The 15,716-nt window shown below is 48.4% G+C and overlaps 1 protein-coding gene across 2 annotated transcripts in view; it reads left to right on the top strand.

Annotated features, from left to right (window-relative positions):
* Positions 1 to 5,749, top strand: part of Zhx2 (zinc fingers and homeoboxes 2) — a 142,217-nt gene extending 136,468 nt beyond the window's left edge. For both annotated transcript variants that reach the window (XM_051202455.1, XM_051202457.1), the window contains exon 3: positions 4,480 to 5,749. The gene's annotated coding sequence lies outside the window, so the exon portion shown is untranslated. The remainder of the gene's footprint in view (positions 1 to 4,479) is intronic.
* Positions 5,750 to 15,716: the final 9,967 nt, after the last annotated feature.

The following is a 15,716-nucleotide window of genomic DNA, read 5'->3' as shown; positions in this document are numbered from 1 at the left end:
CCTCTGTATCCTCTTGAACCCACCCCCATTCAAAACCTACAGTTACCTGATGGAGGTTGTCCTTCTATATATATGTTTCTCTTATTGGTTGATGAATAAAACACCGATTGGCAAATGAGGCAGGAAAATAGGTGGACAAGGAGAATTTTGGGAAAGGTAGGTAGAGAAAACCCGCCAGAGGGAGACGACATGTAGCTGCCAAAGGAGTTAGAGGCCCGGACCCTTCTCCAGTAAGATAAGACCACCTAGAAATACTTAGATTAACAGAAACGGGTTAATAATTAAGACAGAGCTAGCCAATAAGAAGCCCTAGTCATCGGCCAGCTATTTTATAATTAATATAAGTTTTTTTGTGTGCTCATTTGGGGCTGACAAGGGCAGGGGACTAGGCCAGCAGGGACAAAGAACCTCTCTTTACAATTACCTACAAAGGAACTACAGTTAAATGAAAGCAGGCTTCTTCCCAGCAGCAAAATGGGGTAAAATAGCAGAGAACCAGCCTTCAGTGAGTAAACAATACTCTTGTGTGATCTGTCTACACAAAAATTTACTAGGTGAAAGATAAAATCCAGGTTCCAGGTCCCCCCCCCCCATGCTACTGGAATCAGGATGTGTGGCACATGTGTGTGACAGTCATTTTAACATGCCCCACTGCAAACCTGACACACTTTCCACTCTATGAACCCTGGGTATGTTGGACTCAAGGCTCCCTCACTGGTGAAACAAAGTCGCACCCTACATAGCTTCATGGCCCTAAAATGTTTGTCCCTTAGCGTCTAAGACATGTAACTCTCAGCTTCAGAAAAGAGCACAGTGATTGTATGTCTCCTCTGTCCTCCCAATGAAGCGTCTTGCCTTAACAGGTGTGTTGGAATGGGGTTGGCACCAGCTTGGATGATGTCTTGGTTGGGGCTTCTATTGCTGTGAAGAGACACCATGACCACAGCAACTCTTATAAAGGAAAACTTTTAACTGGGCTGGCTTATGGTTCAGAGGTTTAGTCCATTACCAGTTTGGTGGGAAGCGTGAAGGGCCAAAGGCAGACATGGTTCTGGAGAGGTAGCTGAGAGCTCTACATCTGGAGTGTCAGGCATTGGGAAGAGCAAGGGAGACGCTGGGCCTGGCTTGAGCTTCTGAAACCCCAAAGGCCTCCCTCAACAAGGCCACACCTACTCCAACCAGGCCATACTTCATAATAGTGCCACTCCTATGGGCCTATGAAGGCCATTTTCATCCAAACCATCACAAATGAGGACTGCCACATGGACCTCCCAGAGCATCCGTGTAGAACAACGCACTGTTCAGAGGAAGCTGGACCAAGTGCTGAGTGGACTTTGAGAGGCAACGGAACCAGAAGCAGGAGAGCTTTCCTCCGTGCTTCCAACAGCTCCTCCACCCCACCTTGGAATATGATGAAAATGGCGAGGCATTTGCAAAGCAGAAGCCACGGAGAACAGGGACTTTTCCTTCAACCTTACACTGTCACCAGCAGCCAAATATTACCAAAGGAAAGGAGTAGGGTGGTGTGGAAGAGACAGACAGAAAGACAGAAAGAATAAGAATATGTTATGGGGAGATATTCACCATCTCTTTCATGGAGTGCAACGCTACCTTCTCCCAAGTCCTCAGGGGCCCAAGAGAAAACAGAAAAAAAAAAAACAAAACAAAACAAAACAGAGAGCTGTCATGTGGTTTTAATGTTTTTTCATGTTTCACCAACTTGTAGAGTACTAGGGAAGCAGATTTTGCCAGAATTGGTATTTTTCAACATGGTGAATTATCCTCAGAGTAGATGTGGTAAGCCTGGACATTTCCTGTCCCTGGGAGGTGTTTCTGCTGAGATTGGACATCCTAGAGGCAAAGTCTTTTCAGTGGAGGCTGTAAAAAACATGTGTCTAGCCTAGTGTTGATGGCCTACACCCTTAATCCTATCCTTGAGAGGCAGAGGCAGGCAGATCTCTGTGAGTTCAAGGTCAGAAAAGAAAAGGAAGGAAAGAAGGGAGGGAGGCAGGGAGGGAGGGAGGAAGGGATGGAGGGAGGAAGAAAATGTGTCTAGTGGCATTGCAGCTTCCTCCAAAGCTCTGGGATGAGATAACCCAGGAGGCACGCATGGTCTGCACATGATAAGACTCCTTGGGAAGTTGTCGAGGACCATACAGACAAAGAACAGTGATAGAGTAGAAAGAAAACAACCAGCACTTTGTCACACCCCTTCACAACAACCACCACGGTAACAGCTGCACTAACTCCCTTTTCCACTCACTAACACATGCCTGTTGAGTATCCCATGTGGACCAGACACTACGGGAAGATGGTGGCTGAGGCCACCAAGGAACACCATGGGTACCATCCATGGCCATGGTATGACCTCCCACCAACAAGCAGTCAACTAGACAAGTGAAGGCTGTATGTGACAACCACGCTAGATGGTGTCTCGGCTGTGTCACTGAGAGAGAATCCCACGTGTGATAGGGTCAGGGACTTGAAAACACTGTGAATAAGTGTGATGGAAGAGAAAAGCCAGAGAGAGCATCCCCCAGCTAAGTCGGAACTCATTCCTGGCCTGAGGCCTGATGAAGACTGGACCTTGTTCCCAGGGCAACTTGTGAAGGCAGGAAAAGGAGCAGACAAAGTGGCCCAAAACTGCTACTCTGTGACATGGGAGCCGGGCTGCGCCCGATGTGACAGGGCCTCTGAGATCAGGAGCCTGACACTAGATTATGCCAAGGAATGAATGACAGTTGCAGATTGCAAAAGGGAACGTGCCTTTAGAGTTTGTGTTGTCTGCCCTGCCCAGTAGGACTGTGAGAAACACAGGCCAAGACCGTCATCCCGCACTGACCTCCATCACTCTACACCCAGCAGGACCTGTCATTGGAGACAAAGTTAGACTAGCCTATGAGCTACTTGCTGACCAGCTGGCCTTGGGGTTTGGGGCCGTGAGCAGATACCCCTGGACAGAGATCCCATTTCCAGCCTCACTGAGAGTTTTGCCAGCTCCCACAGCCTGACCCCTGACCATGGTCATGTCCTCCGGGAAAGACCGAAGATTACAGTCCAAGAGATATGAAGCATGCTTCCAGGACCTGGAGCCGTGTGCATGTATTTGGGATAACTGCAAAAGGAAAAGGGGAGGAGGTTGGGGGAAATAAACTTTGTATAGCTTTTTCTGGGTCTGACTGTAACACAGAAAATAAAAGACCCAGAGACAGATACTGGGGTTCAATCTTAAAAATGAAGATCAGAGAAGCAAAGCAGCCAAGCCAAACTGAAATTGTACTCCTGTCTCCACGAGCTCTCCTCAAGCCTCTGCTGCTTCTCCTCAACGTGGCTGGAGACTCAATCTCCACATGAGGCTCTTTGCTTTTTATATGTCACTAATGCTGGGATTAAAGGCGTGTGATCCCAGGTGCTGTGTGAGCTGTTTCTCTTTAGGACTGGATCAATTTTCTGTAGCTCATTGAGGCTTGAACTAACAATGATCTGTCTGCCTCTACCTCCCAAGTGGTGGGATTAAAGCTGTGTGCCACCACTGCCTGGCTTCTATAGCTAACTAGTGTGGCTGGTTTTGCCTTCTGCACCCTCAGGCAAGCTTTAATAACTCATAAACAATACGTCACCACATTTGACCTTTCGCAGGTCAATCGGTAATCATCGTCGTCATTGTCACAAATGGTTAGAGGATCATACATGTTTTTACCCATGTTTAAAAACTATATTAAGAAGGTTGGTAAGGTGTTCCAGGTGGTAAAGGTGACTGACAAGCCTGAGTTTGATTCCTGGAACACACCCAAGATGGGGAAAGAAAAACAACTCCCACAGTTGTCCTGTGACCTCTGCATGTGAGTCCTCTCTCTCTCTCTCTCTCTCTCTCTCTCTCTCTCTCTCTCTCTCTCTCTCTCTCTCTCCTTCCCTCCCCCACCCCGTCACACAAATACACACACACACACACACACACACACACACACACACACCCCATATCAGCCTACACACATGGCTCCAAATTTACACCTAAATCAGGAAAAGCAAGGCAGTGTTTCTTGAGTCCCTGTAAGTCAGACTTGGCACGGATATAGTAAAAGACCTGAGGAGAACAACTTAGCTGGGGTTGTTATTTTAGCTCACTGTTCAGAGCAGTTCAGGCCTTGGGGCTGTATTATTTTCTGGGCCTGGTGTGTGACAGAACACGGTGGTAGTAGGAGCCTGTGACAGACAGGAAGCAGCCAGGGAGAATCTACCCCCACAAGAATCCATAGCTTCCCAAAATAGCACCACCAGCTGAGGACAAGTGTTCAAACACAGGTTGGCCTGTGGGGGGGCATTTCAGAGTCAAACAAAGCCCCAGCATGAAGGGCATCTGCCCCTCCTTCACACCAGTGACGGCTTTGGAAGGAGTCCCCAAGCTGCAGGAGTACTAGCAAGAGGTCTTCCTCCCGAGTCCTCTCTCTGACATCTCTTTGGTTTGTGTCATCTCTCTAGGGCACCTGGTCTGAACTTATGCACTGACAAAGAGGATGCTCTGTCTTTGAAGAAAGAGGAAAGCCCCGCCCCAGAGGCTTCGGGCCATCTCACCAGCGACTCTGAGCGGAAGTGCCTCAGTGGCCTGTGCCTGGAGACCCTCCCAGAGGCCCGCTGGGAATTGTTCATAGTGCCAAAGTCCTACCACTGCGTTTTCAATGGGTCCCTGTACATAGTGCCCGCCTCTGACCCGGCCCCGCCTCTTGCTATACTGGAACCGATTTATACAATGTGGGAATTTTGTTACCTTTTTAATCGAGGGCAACTTCCTTTTCCAGCACTTCCCACAGTAAGGTGTTTGCTTTTTTTTTCCCCCTCCCCCAGGAAGGAGGGCTAACCACATTGCTATTCTCTTTTTTCTTTTCACTTTATTGATGAGGGGGAGGGAGCATTAGTACTCGTGCTACTGTATCTACTGGATTTTAGGTAGGAAGAATTACTTTTTCTTTTCTTTTTTTTTTTTTTTTAGGTAGTTCGGCATTTGGGAGATGTCTTTGTGGGAAGGGCTGAGGTTGGTCCTCTGGCTCAATATGGAATGGGTTCACAAACAGCAGGCCTTCCGAGTCAAGCCCATCCCCTGTTCCCGCAGCTGCCTTTTGGGGACCCTACCCCTAGCGTTTTGTCAAGAGATGGGTGCGGCTTCTCAACTGCCTGAATAATTGGGGAGCAGGTGGCTGCCCTCTTTACAGATCTTTCTGAAATACCAGCAGAAAGGGCTCCCCACTTGATGCTGCCGTCTTTATGCTTGGGAAATTAGAGGAGAGTGGTCTTTCTGCCCAGCCCGTACAAAGGTGAACATCTCTGGGCGTCTCTGCTTTTCCTCGCTGCCTTTTCTTGGTGTGGCACTGACAAGATTTCAGCTCGAAGCCTCACTAGGAATCGATTCTTTTTTGTCCGTGTGTGTGTGTGTGTGTGTGTGTGTGTGTGTGTGTGTGTGTGTTTGGGCCAATTTTAGATACCTGAGTGCACTTTTTATTTTTAATTAGTCCTAACTTTTAAAGAAGGAAAGCCAAGAGATAGATCTCGTATAAATGTCTTCACATGGATTCTGTTTGCTGTCCTTGTCCCCTTCCCCACTCCCCAGCCCCTTGCCCTACCCCCCCACTGCCGGCCCCCTTGAGTACAATGCACAAATAAAACGCTAGGGAGTTTGAATAACAGCGGTTTTTCCAACTTGTTGCTCATTTGTTTTAATTCAATAAAGCAAAGACTAAACGTTTTTATAACCTTCCCTCTGTTCCTTGCTCTTCATTGTCGCCTGGCTCCTGAGCCTGTACTCCTGACTTCGTCACCTCCCACTGCCAACTCACGATGGCCTTATTTTTTAGGGTTTTTTTTTTTAAGTGTGTGTATGCATGTGTGTATATGTGTTAAAAGTCATGAGACAAAAATAATCCCTTTGGTTTATATCCCTGTGACCAAAACCCTAGTCTAGTCATGGCAGCACTTGGCAGTGAGGAACGCTGAACAGCCAAGTCAGACAATCAACCGCAAGACGTTTGGACGCACCTGACCTCGAGTCCTCCTCCCTTCCTAGCTCAATGAACCACCGCCGGCTACTTTTCATTGCATCTGGTTTAATCCGAGGATCGTGACCAATGTCATGCTGAACTTAGAATTTATTTGAGACTCTCCAAGGTCAAAGCCTATTCTTGTCCACTGTGTAAAGTGTCTCTAGAAGATCACCCAGCCCATCAGTCTCTGCCGTGTTCACATTTGCGTTGCTGTTATTACTGGGGCGTCCTCCGACAAGAGATGAACCACCCCAGAGATGGTTTCAGGGAACAGCGTCTGCTTTAGTGCACATGCGCAACCACTCATGTAGTGGAAGCCTGCCGGCTGTGATTGGTTGGCAGGTTACCTAGTGAACAGTGACCCCTCTATGCGGAAGACACGGAAGACTCATCAGGCAGCTGCCCCTCCTAGAGCCACTTCGGAATCCCGTGTTCTGACTTAAGGAGCGTGGGTGTCAAGCTTCTTGTTTAGAAATACAATGTGCCAGACAGGCTGGCCGCCAGATCATGCCTGCAAAATGCCTCCTGCGTGTGGTGACAAGTCAAGCTTGGTGAGGCCAGAGGCTCTGGGGCTCATAAGAGGGAAGGTTCTTGAGAGCCTTGAGAACTCTTGAGAGTAGCACACCTAAGGAGGGGTCCCTCTGAATGTGCAATCTGGAACAATCTAGAATGTCGGCAATCTAGAACAGGCACTACAGGCTCACTCCAGCCACCAGGAGGGGAACCAAGGCTGGCCTGGGAGCATCTTTCTTCTTCCTGAATTCTAGGGCTGTAAACGGTGGGGGAGAGGTGGTTGTGAGGCTTAAGGGCATGCACAGCGTGCTCTGTAGGTCAAGATGCCTCGAGTCAGCTCTCTATTTTGCTACAGTCTGAGTTGTTGTTCTATTCATATGATAAAGCACCATGACCAAGGCAACTTGTAACAACATTTAAGAGGTGGGAGGGGATGAAATGAGAGGGAGAGAAGGAGAGAGAGAGAGAGAGAGAAAGAGAGAGAGATTCAGCATCAGCAGCCACAGCTGACTCATTCTGGTCCCTATACAGTCTTTTCTCCCTGCATTCCCAGCACCTGGCCCTCATCATCCCCATGCTGTCCTGTCCTTCCCATTAACGAATGTCCCCAGCTGTCTCCACAGGTGGCTGCACTTCCCTCCTGCTATTTACCACCCTCGCAGTTAGGCTTGCCACTCCGGAGCAATTTAAACGAATTCTTCAAGCAAGTCAGTGGGAGCTACCATCAAATGCCTAACTGGAGAAACCAAAGGGAAAGGCCCCGATGACAGGCAGGAATGAAAAACACAGAAGATGGCCGTGTCCTTTTAACCACCCAGCGAAATGGTGTCAAGCTGGGTTTCTCCAGGGGGAATGATTGAAGCATGGCGGACCTAGAAGAGAGATTCAGCTGGGCAGGCAAGGTTCATGAGGCTGCAGAATAGAGCAGCAGGTAGAGCAGCCAGCTGCTGGGTCCATCCATCGCAACCATGGACCCTTTGCATGCCTAGCACTTCCTTCAAGGAGTTTTTCTCTTCACCCTCTCTTGAGGGTGGGGGCTGCCCATCCTGGGCACTCACCTTCCCCAGGCAGGGGAGAGCCATTACACTAGTGCATCTAGACAGGTACAGGGACACACATAAAACCCACTCTGGACCAGTCAGGTTCTGGTAGAAAGAGCTGCGTTTTCCTGTTGTGTTCTCCTGTGTAGATGGTATTATAACTGAATGTGCGAGAACACACCACAAGATATATAACAAAACCCACTTAAGAGTTTTCTTAGTCGAGAATAGGGAGAGAGGGTGTGCACGGGTCTGTCTGGAAGAAACGTGGAGAGAGTTAGGAGGGTTGGGCATCCGAACTGGGGGAGGGAGAGGACTTATGTAGCCAACCCACGCATACTTTATGTGGCCACACTGCGCATGCACACAAGTCCCTGGAATGATGTCTAGGCAGTTTGCCTGAATGTTGAAGGCGCATGCGGGGCCAACCTCAGAAATACCAGTACCTGGGATGACCAGTACCTGAATGTTGAGGGCCACATGGATGGCCGTGGGACCTCAGAAATGACAACAGTGAGTGTGATAATGGTTCTGAGACTGTCTCTAGAGATGTGGACAAATATCCATGCACCCAAGCTAAGGCACCAACAACAGACCCAAACGATCGGTCCCTCCCAAAGTCAGCTTGACAAACCAATAAGTTTACTAGAAGTCGCTTACAGGAGTGGGATTAACTCAGGCATATTTATCACCTAGCATGGGTGATGACTCATCACAAATGCTGGGTTGCTGGAGCTCTCTGTGCAGCTTGAGGATGGCATTTGCTTACTGCTTTTTCTACCTGGAGGGGAGCCTCACCTCCTGAGCCTTGCAAGTTTCCTGAGACTTATAAGCCTCCCTCCTCTCTGTCCCCCTCCCCACTCCTTGCTCCCTCTTCCCCATAGGAGGGAACACACTTTGACCCAGAGGAGACAGCCGTGCTGGCCTCCAGAGGTCAGAGGTCTGGCCAGGAGAGGAAGCCTGTGTACAAGTAAAAACTACGAGGGGCCCAGAAGGTCAAAAAGGGCCTGTCATCAGGAAGGGATCATGATAAATGGTGGCCGTGGCATCATTTGAGTCCCTGAAGTCTGACGTTCTGAGACCATATCCCTGTCCTTCCGTTGTTATAAAACCAACACCTTTCCCCTGTTGACATGAGCTAAACAAACAAACTCAGGAGTTGGGTTGTTGTTGCTAAAAGTTCCAAGTTCTAATGGGTTGATCAGATTACAAGGAAAATAAAACACATGTAAAGTGTATATCTATTGGGATAGAGCTAGTGGCTGGATGATGCAAGGCCGTGTGGCCAACACTCACATGTGGTCCCTAGATCACCAGCAGCAGCAATTGGACAGGGTGCCCGGGTGATTGGCAAGTTCACTAATGGTGAAGAAATGACACTGAAGACATTGGATAGCCACCCCCACCTCCTCCAACACTCATGTGGGTGAGTGGCAAATCCAATTGCATATCACCCACCTTCAGAGTGTAGACCAATGGCCTGGAGAGGAGAGAAGCAGACGGATGCGAAGGATATATTGAGCGTGACCCAACAGGCATGAGCACACTTATCTGTCTAACACACTTGCACAACCACTTCCAACCACAGCCTTGGGGAACGACAGCTCTCAGAGGCCTGGCAATACAATCTGGACTGAACCAGGAGTGCTATCCACTCCTCCCTCTGATGATACTGGAGAGCTCCCCATCTAAAACACCTCACAGCAGAACACACGTATGAACCTCCTCGGACACCATCGTGTGCTTGATCGCGTTCCAGAAGGCGTATGAGTCAAATATCCCAGAGTGGAAGAAGCACTCGAGTCCCTCTCGACTGTGAAGAACTTAAACTCTAGCAAGAGAAAATAAGTTTTCCATCAGCCGTTCTAAACCTTGCTCCCACAAGTACCTCAAGTGTTAGACTCTTGTCCACATCTTTCCTGGAAAGATGTGGAACTTAGATTGCATTGCCTGGGTCATTTATTCCAAGTGCTGTTTACAGAGGTGTAGGTAGCGAGTTAAGGGCAACCACTGCCAGAGGCTTGAAAAGGCGTGGACAGCTGGACTGAGTAGGCTACTGAAAGGACATATAGCATAAGTCATGGTGACCCCGGGGGGAAAGAGTCCAGGGAATAAATATTCAGAAACTACCCTCTTCTCTTCTGCCTCCAAATAGCCAACCCCAAGCAGAAACCAAGCACAAAAGTACGTGTTGCTCAAATCCTTCATCCAATGGTCCAGGAAACAGGTCAGTCAACAGTATAGACTCAGGATAGCAAATACACACCAACCTTGCTGTTCTGCCACATCCCACTCTTGAAGTAAACAGTAATGACTCAACTCAACCTTCATAATACTTAAGATGGTGCCATGCTTCACAGTACTGAAGATAGTGCCCAATCGTGAATCTGACCTTAGGGTGTGAGATGAAACCCGGCAGTGGGTGCCACTGACTGCCTGGCTAACAGTTACTCCCTCTCTCTTTGTCATCCAGTTTTGAAATTGTGTGCACATGTATGTGCAGGCGTGTCTGCCTCTGTGTGTCTGTGTGCATATACATGCACATAGGCCAGAGGTCTACATCAGATGTTTTCCTCTCTCGTTCTTCACCTTGATTTCCAAGACAGACTCTCTCACAGAATCTGGACCTCACTACTTCAGCTGGACCAACCGCCTAGCAGGTGGCCAGCTCCTGCGTGGTTCTGCGGCCCCATCACCCCGCCCCACCCCCCTCCCCATCCCGCCAACCAAACAAATACATTTCTCAGGCGAGGAGCTTACCTGACTTCCCAACTTTTCTTGCAGCTAAGGTAGCTACTAGACGTGGCCAGAAGACCTCTGTATAGCTCGTACCATTAACCCTCCTCCTTTCCTGCCTTGTACAAGTTACTGATCCTGAGACAGGTCCGTGGCCCGCTGACTGAATCCATGCCACACTTGCCAATTGCCTGCTTACAAAGTTCTTTTTTTCTTTTTTTCATTTTTTATTTTTTGATTTCATTTTACATTCCAACCACAGTTCTCCCTCTCACCCCTCCTCCCATCCCCCCTTGACACCTCCCCCCTCCCTCACCTCCACCCCAACCCACCCCAGTCCACTTCTCCCCACGGGAAAGGGCTCCCATGAGGAGTCAACATAGTCTGGTACAATAGGTATGTGTGAGAAAAGTAAAGCTCTATGTATTTAATTAACTTTGCATTGGAGCATTCTGATATCTTCACTCATAACCGGCAGAAAACCCTAGTGCCACCCCTGCACGACATAGAAATCTCTTCCTTTCATATGCCCACTCGCCTACCGTACACTAATTGCAAAAAACGGGAGATGTGTTCAACACAGTTTGTTTCCTATCCAAGGAAAATTTGATCGTGTTTGAAGGACTAGTAGGGATTTGCCAAGTGAATAAGCCAGAGGGAGGCACAGGAACTGGAAATGAGAGGGTATATTCAGGGTTTTAAGGAGTAGGGCTCCAACAAGCAGTAAACTGTAACCAACAAAGAAACCAACAATTTTGAACAACAGTTTTGACAACCCCAGCTGCGGGGCCTGGGATGCATGCTCAGTGGAATCTACCATGCCCAAAGCCCTGGGCGAGGTCCCTGGTACCACATGCAATCAGGCATGGTGGTGCCCACTTGTCATCCTAGGACTCAGGAGGTGAGATCGTCAGACATTCAAAGTCATCGTCGTCGTTGGCCACATAGGAAACCTGAAGCTAGCCTGGCTTCCATGAGATCCTGTTTCCAGCAAACAAAATCAGATGTGATCATTTATTTGGAAAGAGAAAAATCTGAAAAACAAATGTGGTTTGGGATTTTTTCCAATATAAGTAAAACAAATGGTTTGTTTGAAGTCTTCCACCTTGGATTGCTTCTCTTAGCTGGATTTACACCACAAGCCCTGGAATTAGGTCCCTCTCTCCAAATCTATGCCCTGGCTCCTTCCATGGTCTGTCCCTCTGTGGAAGCCGATGCGTGAATGGTCCCTAGGGGATACAGTATTTACCACAGCTTCCCCTTTCCTTGCCTAAATTCTATCCATTCCTAGAAACCCAACTTAAATTCCACCAGACCTAAAAGAACGTCAGAGATGACAGGAACCTGGATTTAAAGATAACATCCATCCAAACTGACTCTCAGGATGCCCTGTTCTTTTGGACTCCTGCGCAGTCACCAGCACCAGCCCTCACTTTTAATCACATCAGAGCTGTCTCTGGCCTCTTCTTATCCTGTGAGGCTCCTGTAGGTTTCCATCTCCCCAGTATTGCTGCTCTGCACGCACACGTGCACACACACACACACGCACATGCACAAATATACACACACACATGCACAAGCATACACACATGCACAAGCGCACATACACAAGCATACATGCACACATATGCATACACACGCGCATGCACACATGCACGAACACACACACACACACACCTGTCCATTCAGAAAGTCCCTGCAGTCCTGTTCTCCTACCACATACAATGCTGCAGCGGCACCAACACACAACACCACCCTTCTGTCCATGGATGGTCATGTGACTCAGGCCGAGCATATCTCTGACCTCAGCTAATGCCCAATCCACACCCATGTGACTCAAACGGGGCCAGTCATTGTTAAGGTTTACAGACATTGGGGGCAGGGTGCAGCTTCAGAGAATAGGGTGTGAGGAAACTAGACAATGAAGAGTACACATGTCACCCTGGGCTAAACACAGAAGCCTGTGCAATGTCGCTTAGGGAGATAAGACAAAATAAATTCCCTTTTAGTCTTGTTTTCGCTTGCTTAGCCAGTGCTGCCAGGATGGACCATGTGGTCACATTTTCAATAGAGCCTCATGAGCAAACGCCAGCAAATGAGAGAGGAGGCTAAAAAGCAACTGAAGCCACACCCCTGTTCCTAGCACACGCCTTGTTATCTGTTCCCATGGACTCTGTGTGTCCACGTTTGCTCAAACTGCCTTACATAGGAATCCTAGAAGAGATATAGACACGACTAACACATGGGAGAGGATGAGTGTGTCACTCGGGCCAGCTGGGACAATGCTCACCCAATGCCTTGAGGAGTCAGGGGTCCCAGAATTCTGGCCCTTACTTTAACACTAATGGGTTCAGTCACTCTTCCCCCTCTGTCTCCTTTCTTGGAAGGGAGGGATTTAGACCTCTTAACTACCATATCCAGCTCTGACAATTGATGGTTCTGGAAGTCTGCCGCTAGCCCAACCAAAGCCTTTGCAGGGGACAGACGGTGGGGAGCTGAGTGTACTTGGGGGCCAGAGCTCTCAAGCTTAGGAGCAGAGTGTCAGCACACTCCCCTGGAGAACTCTGCAGTCCACAGTGTGCAGTTACAGAAATGAGGAAGTGAAATGCGGACTGTTGGGGGATAGTTATCTAAACCCAGAACGTGTCATTCGGAATCTCTCCTCTGCCAAGCTACAGCCACAGTGGCGCCTGTGACAGAAAACAGAGGACCTTTGTTTGAGGTCATTGAACCAGCTGCTTGGAAAGACAGCTGCCCCTGGATGCAACCCCTACCTCAAAGAGGTGGTGAACCTTCCAGACACCGTCACCAGAACCAAGCTAAAGGCTGAGCTGGCCTTAGCAGAGGGACTTTCTTCCTCCGGGATCTTCTTTCAACCCACATGGGATGTTTTGCATGGTGCCTCCGACCCCCTTGTGTGGCAGTGGCAGAGAGGGCGCATGTTGTGTAAGAATGGCTAGGGCTCTGGGAAGGAAGGATGTCCATAGAGCATTACAGTTTTGATCTTCCACATTGGGAAATTGCATAATTTTCCACATTAGGGGACTAACGCCTAGATTTCAGAGCTCTTCAAAATCAGACTCAGGAATCTTCCCAAGCCACACAGTAATGAGTGTCAGAGCCAAGATTTCAAGCCAGGTTTCTCTGAAACCAAATCCCAGGCTATTAGCCACAGCAGGATAGTCCCTCATCAGGTGACTGTCCCGGCTGGGAACCGATCACCACAATGAAAGCAGTGCATGGACACACGCACATTCAAAATGGGCTGCCACACGAGGCTGTGTCCCTCCGCACACTCCCAGGCCAGGCACTCCCAGGGCTCTGGCCATCAATGTCTGGTCATGGAGAGATGGCTGGAATGGGGGATGTGGGCTGGGACAGAACCTTTCAAAGAACTGTGAAGAGGACTAAAACCAGACCTTCAACAGCTGGAGGATGAAGATTTTAATGATCAGTTCCTGTTGCCTCATAACGATGAAGAAACTACAAGGATTTCAGACCTACGTCACGACCAGGGAAACTCTGCCTTATGTAGCCAGCAGCTTCCATCTGGGCTCTCAAGCTGACTTTTCCTCCTTTCCCTTGCTGTTTGTAAGAAGCTGCCCAGTTGTGGGATGCCTAGCCTTCCTCTCTGGCATGCCACTCATGTGCTACTCTGTAATTATTCATCAGATGAGCTGTTTTCACTCACCAGCCTGTGCAGCCCCGAGGCCAGGGTCTGACTTCACTGTCTTTACATCCCCAATGTCCAGCCTAAGATATCACAAGCTTATTAGTAAACATTGAGGGAAGAAAGGAAGGCAGCAAAGAGGAGCAAGAGGGATGGAAGGAGGGAGGGAAGGAAGGAGGGAAGGAGGGAGGGAGAGAGGGAGGGAGAGAGGGAGGGAGGGAGGGGGAGGGAGAGAGGGGATGGGAGGAGGAAAGAACTGGAAGATTAACAAGGAGATAAAACAAAGATCTGTGCAACTCATGTAAAATTATCCCACCAAGAATAGGGCATAAATTTTAGATTCTTATTATGGGGTGCATGGTCTTTGTCTGGCTTGAACAGATTAACCTTAAGAGACTTCTGGAGGCAAATGGAGAAATCTGAATACAGATGATATTGGGAAACTATTGTTAATTATTATTTATTGATGGAGTGGCATGAGAAAGTGTGCTCTTTGTTTACCACTGCATCATTAAGGGATGAAATGGAATTATATGTAACATACATGTAATTTAAATACTTAAAATGTCCCAAAAGTACAGGACAGTAAATGAACCTCCTTTTTCCCTTCAGGAAGGCATCACTATACAACCCTTCGTTTATCCAACCGATCCCTTACTAATAGACCTCCTATTTGTCTTTCAGTTCCTTTGCTGCCATAATCTTTGCTCGTTCTCCATCTCTCCTGTATCTGATTATTTCTATAGGATGGATATGGACAAAGCTTTGGTTTTGGGGATCAAAGCCAATCAGAAGGCTCTAAGGCCTGTCTGAGTGACAGGCTGTATTATGAAGCCTGTAGCCCTTCCTTATTCACGCCCTTTCCCTGAACAGGAAGAAAGCGCCCAAGGCAGCTGCTTCCTGCCTGATGGAGCTGACCCTAGCCATCGTGAAGGCTGCGTTTCTACTAACTACACATCTGTTATCACCAAGGCCGGTGACTGGAGACCAACCACAGGCACACATTGATGTTTTATAGACATAAAATTGGAGTGTATGGAGACTACTACCCTGCTCAAGGATGGAAAGGCTTGGAAGCCACTTCTGATTAGAGAAAGGGAAGGCCATGACCTAGAGACACTGCAAGTACACAGAGCAGCAATTGCAGTTAGGCACTTTGTACACTTCTGGAAGCCAGGTGGTCACAGTCTGTGATGGGGACACATCACTTGGCCTCTCCGGGCCTTGGTTTCCTTAGGTGTGGAGTAAGAAACTAATGTCCACATCGTGACATTGTGACTTAGATGTCAGTATGAGACACTGGTGTAGTATTGGGCTTTTGAGAGTCTCAAGAAGCTACGTGTGGTAGTGGGTACTTAAGGTCCCAGCATCTGGAAGGTGGAGACAGGAAGATACAGTGTTCAAGGCAAGCCTTGGCTACACAGCAAGTTAAAAGCCTGCCTGAGCTACATGAGAGCCCATCTTTAAATTAAAAAAAATCCCACAAAGAACCCTCACTCATTATAGATCCCTCAACTTAAGATACTACATCAAAGGGACTTCTGGGGCACATGTGGGCAGAGCTGAAAGAATATCCAGCCAAGATTAGCAATAGGAGAGCCATTCTCACTGTCAAAGCTGAAGGAACAAATAGATGGGACAGGGTTATCAGACCCAACTAAGAGCCACCAAGAAAGACTGAGCCACACAGCTGGTGACAAAGTAGATAAGAAATGAAAACACATT

Source organism: Phodopus roborovskii, unplaced genomic scaffold (assembly GCF_943737965.1).
Source record: "Phodopus roborovskii unplaced genomic scaffold, PHOROB, whole genome shotgun sequence".
Classification (NCBI taxonomy): domain Eukaryota; kingdom Metazoa; phylum Chordata; class Mammalia; order Rodentia; family Cricetidae; genus Phodopus; species Phodopus roborovskii.
This window is presented reverse-complemented; position numbering and strand designations above follow the sequence as displayed.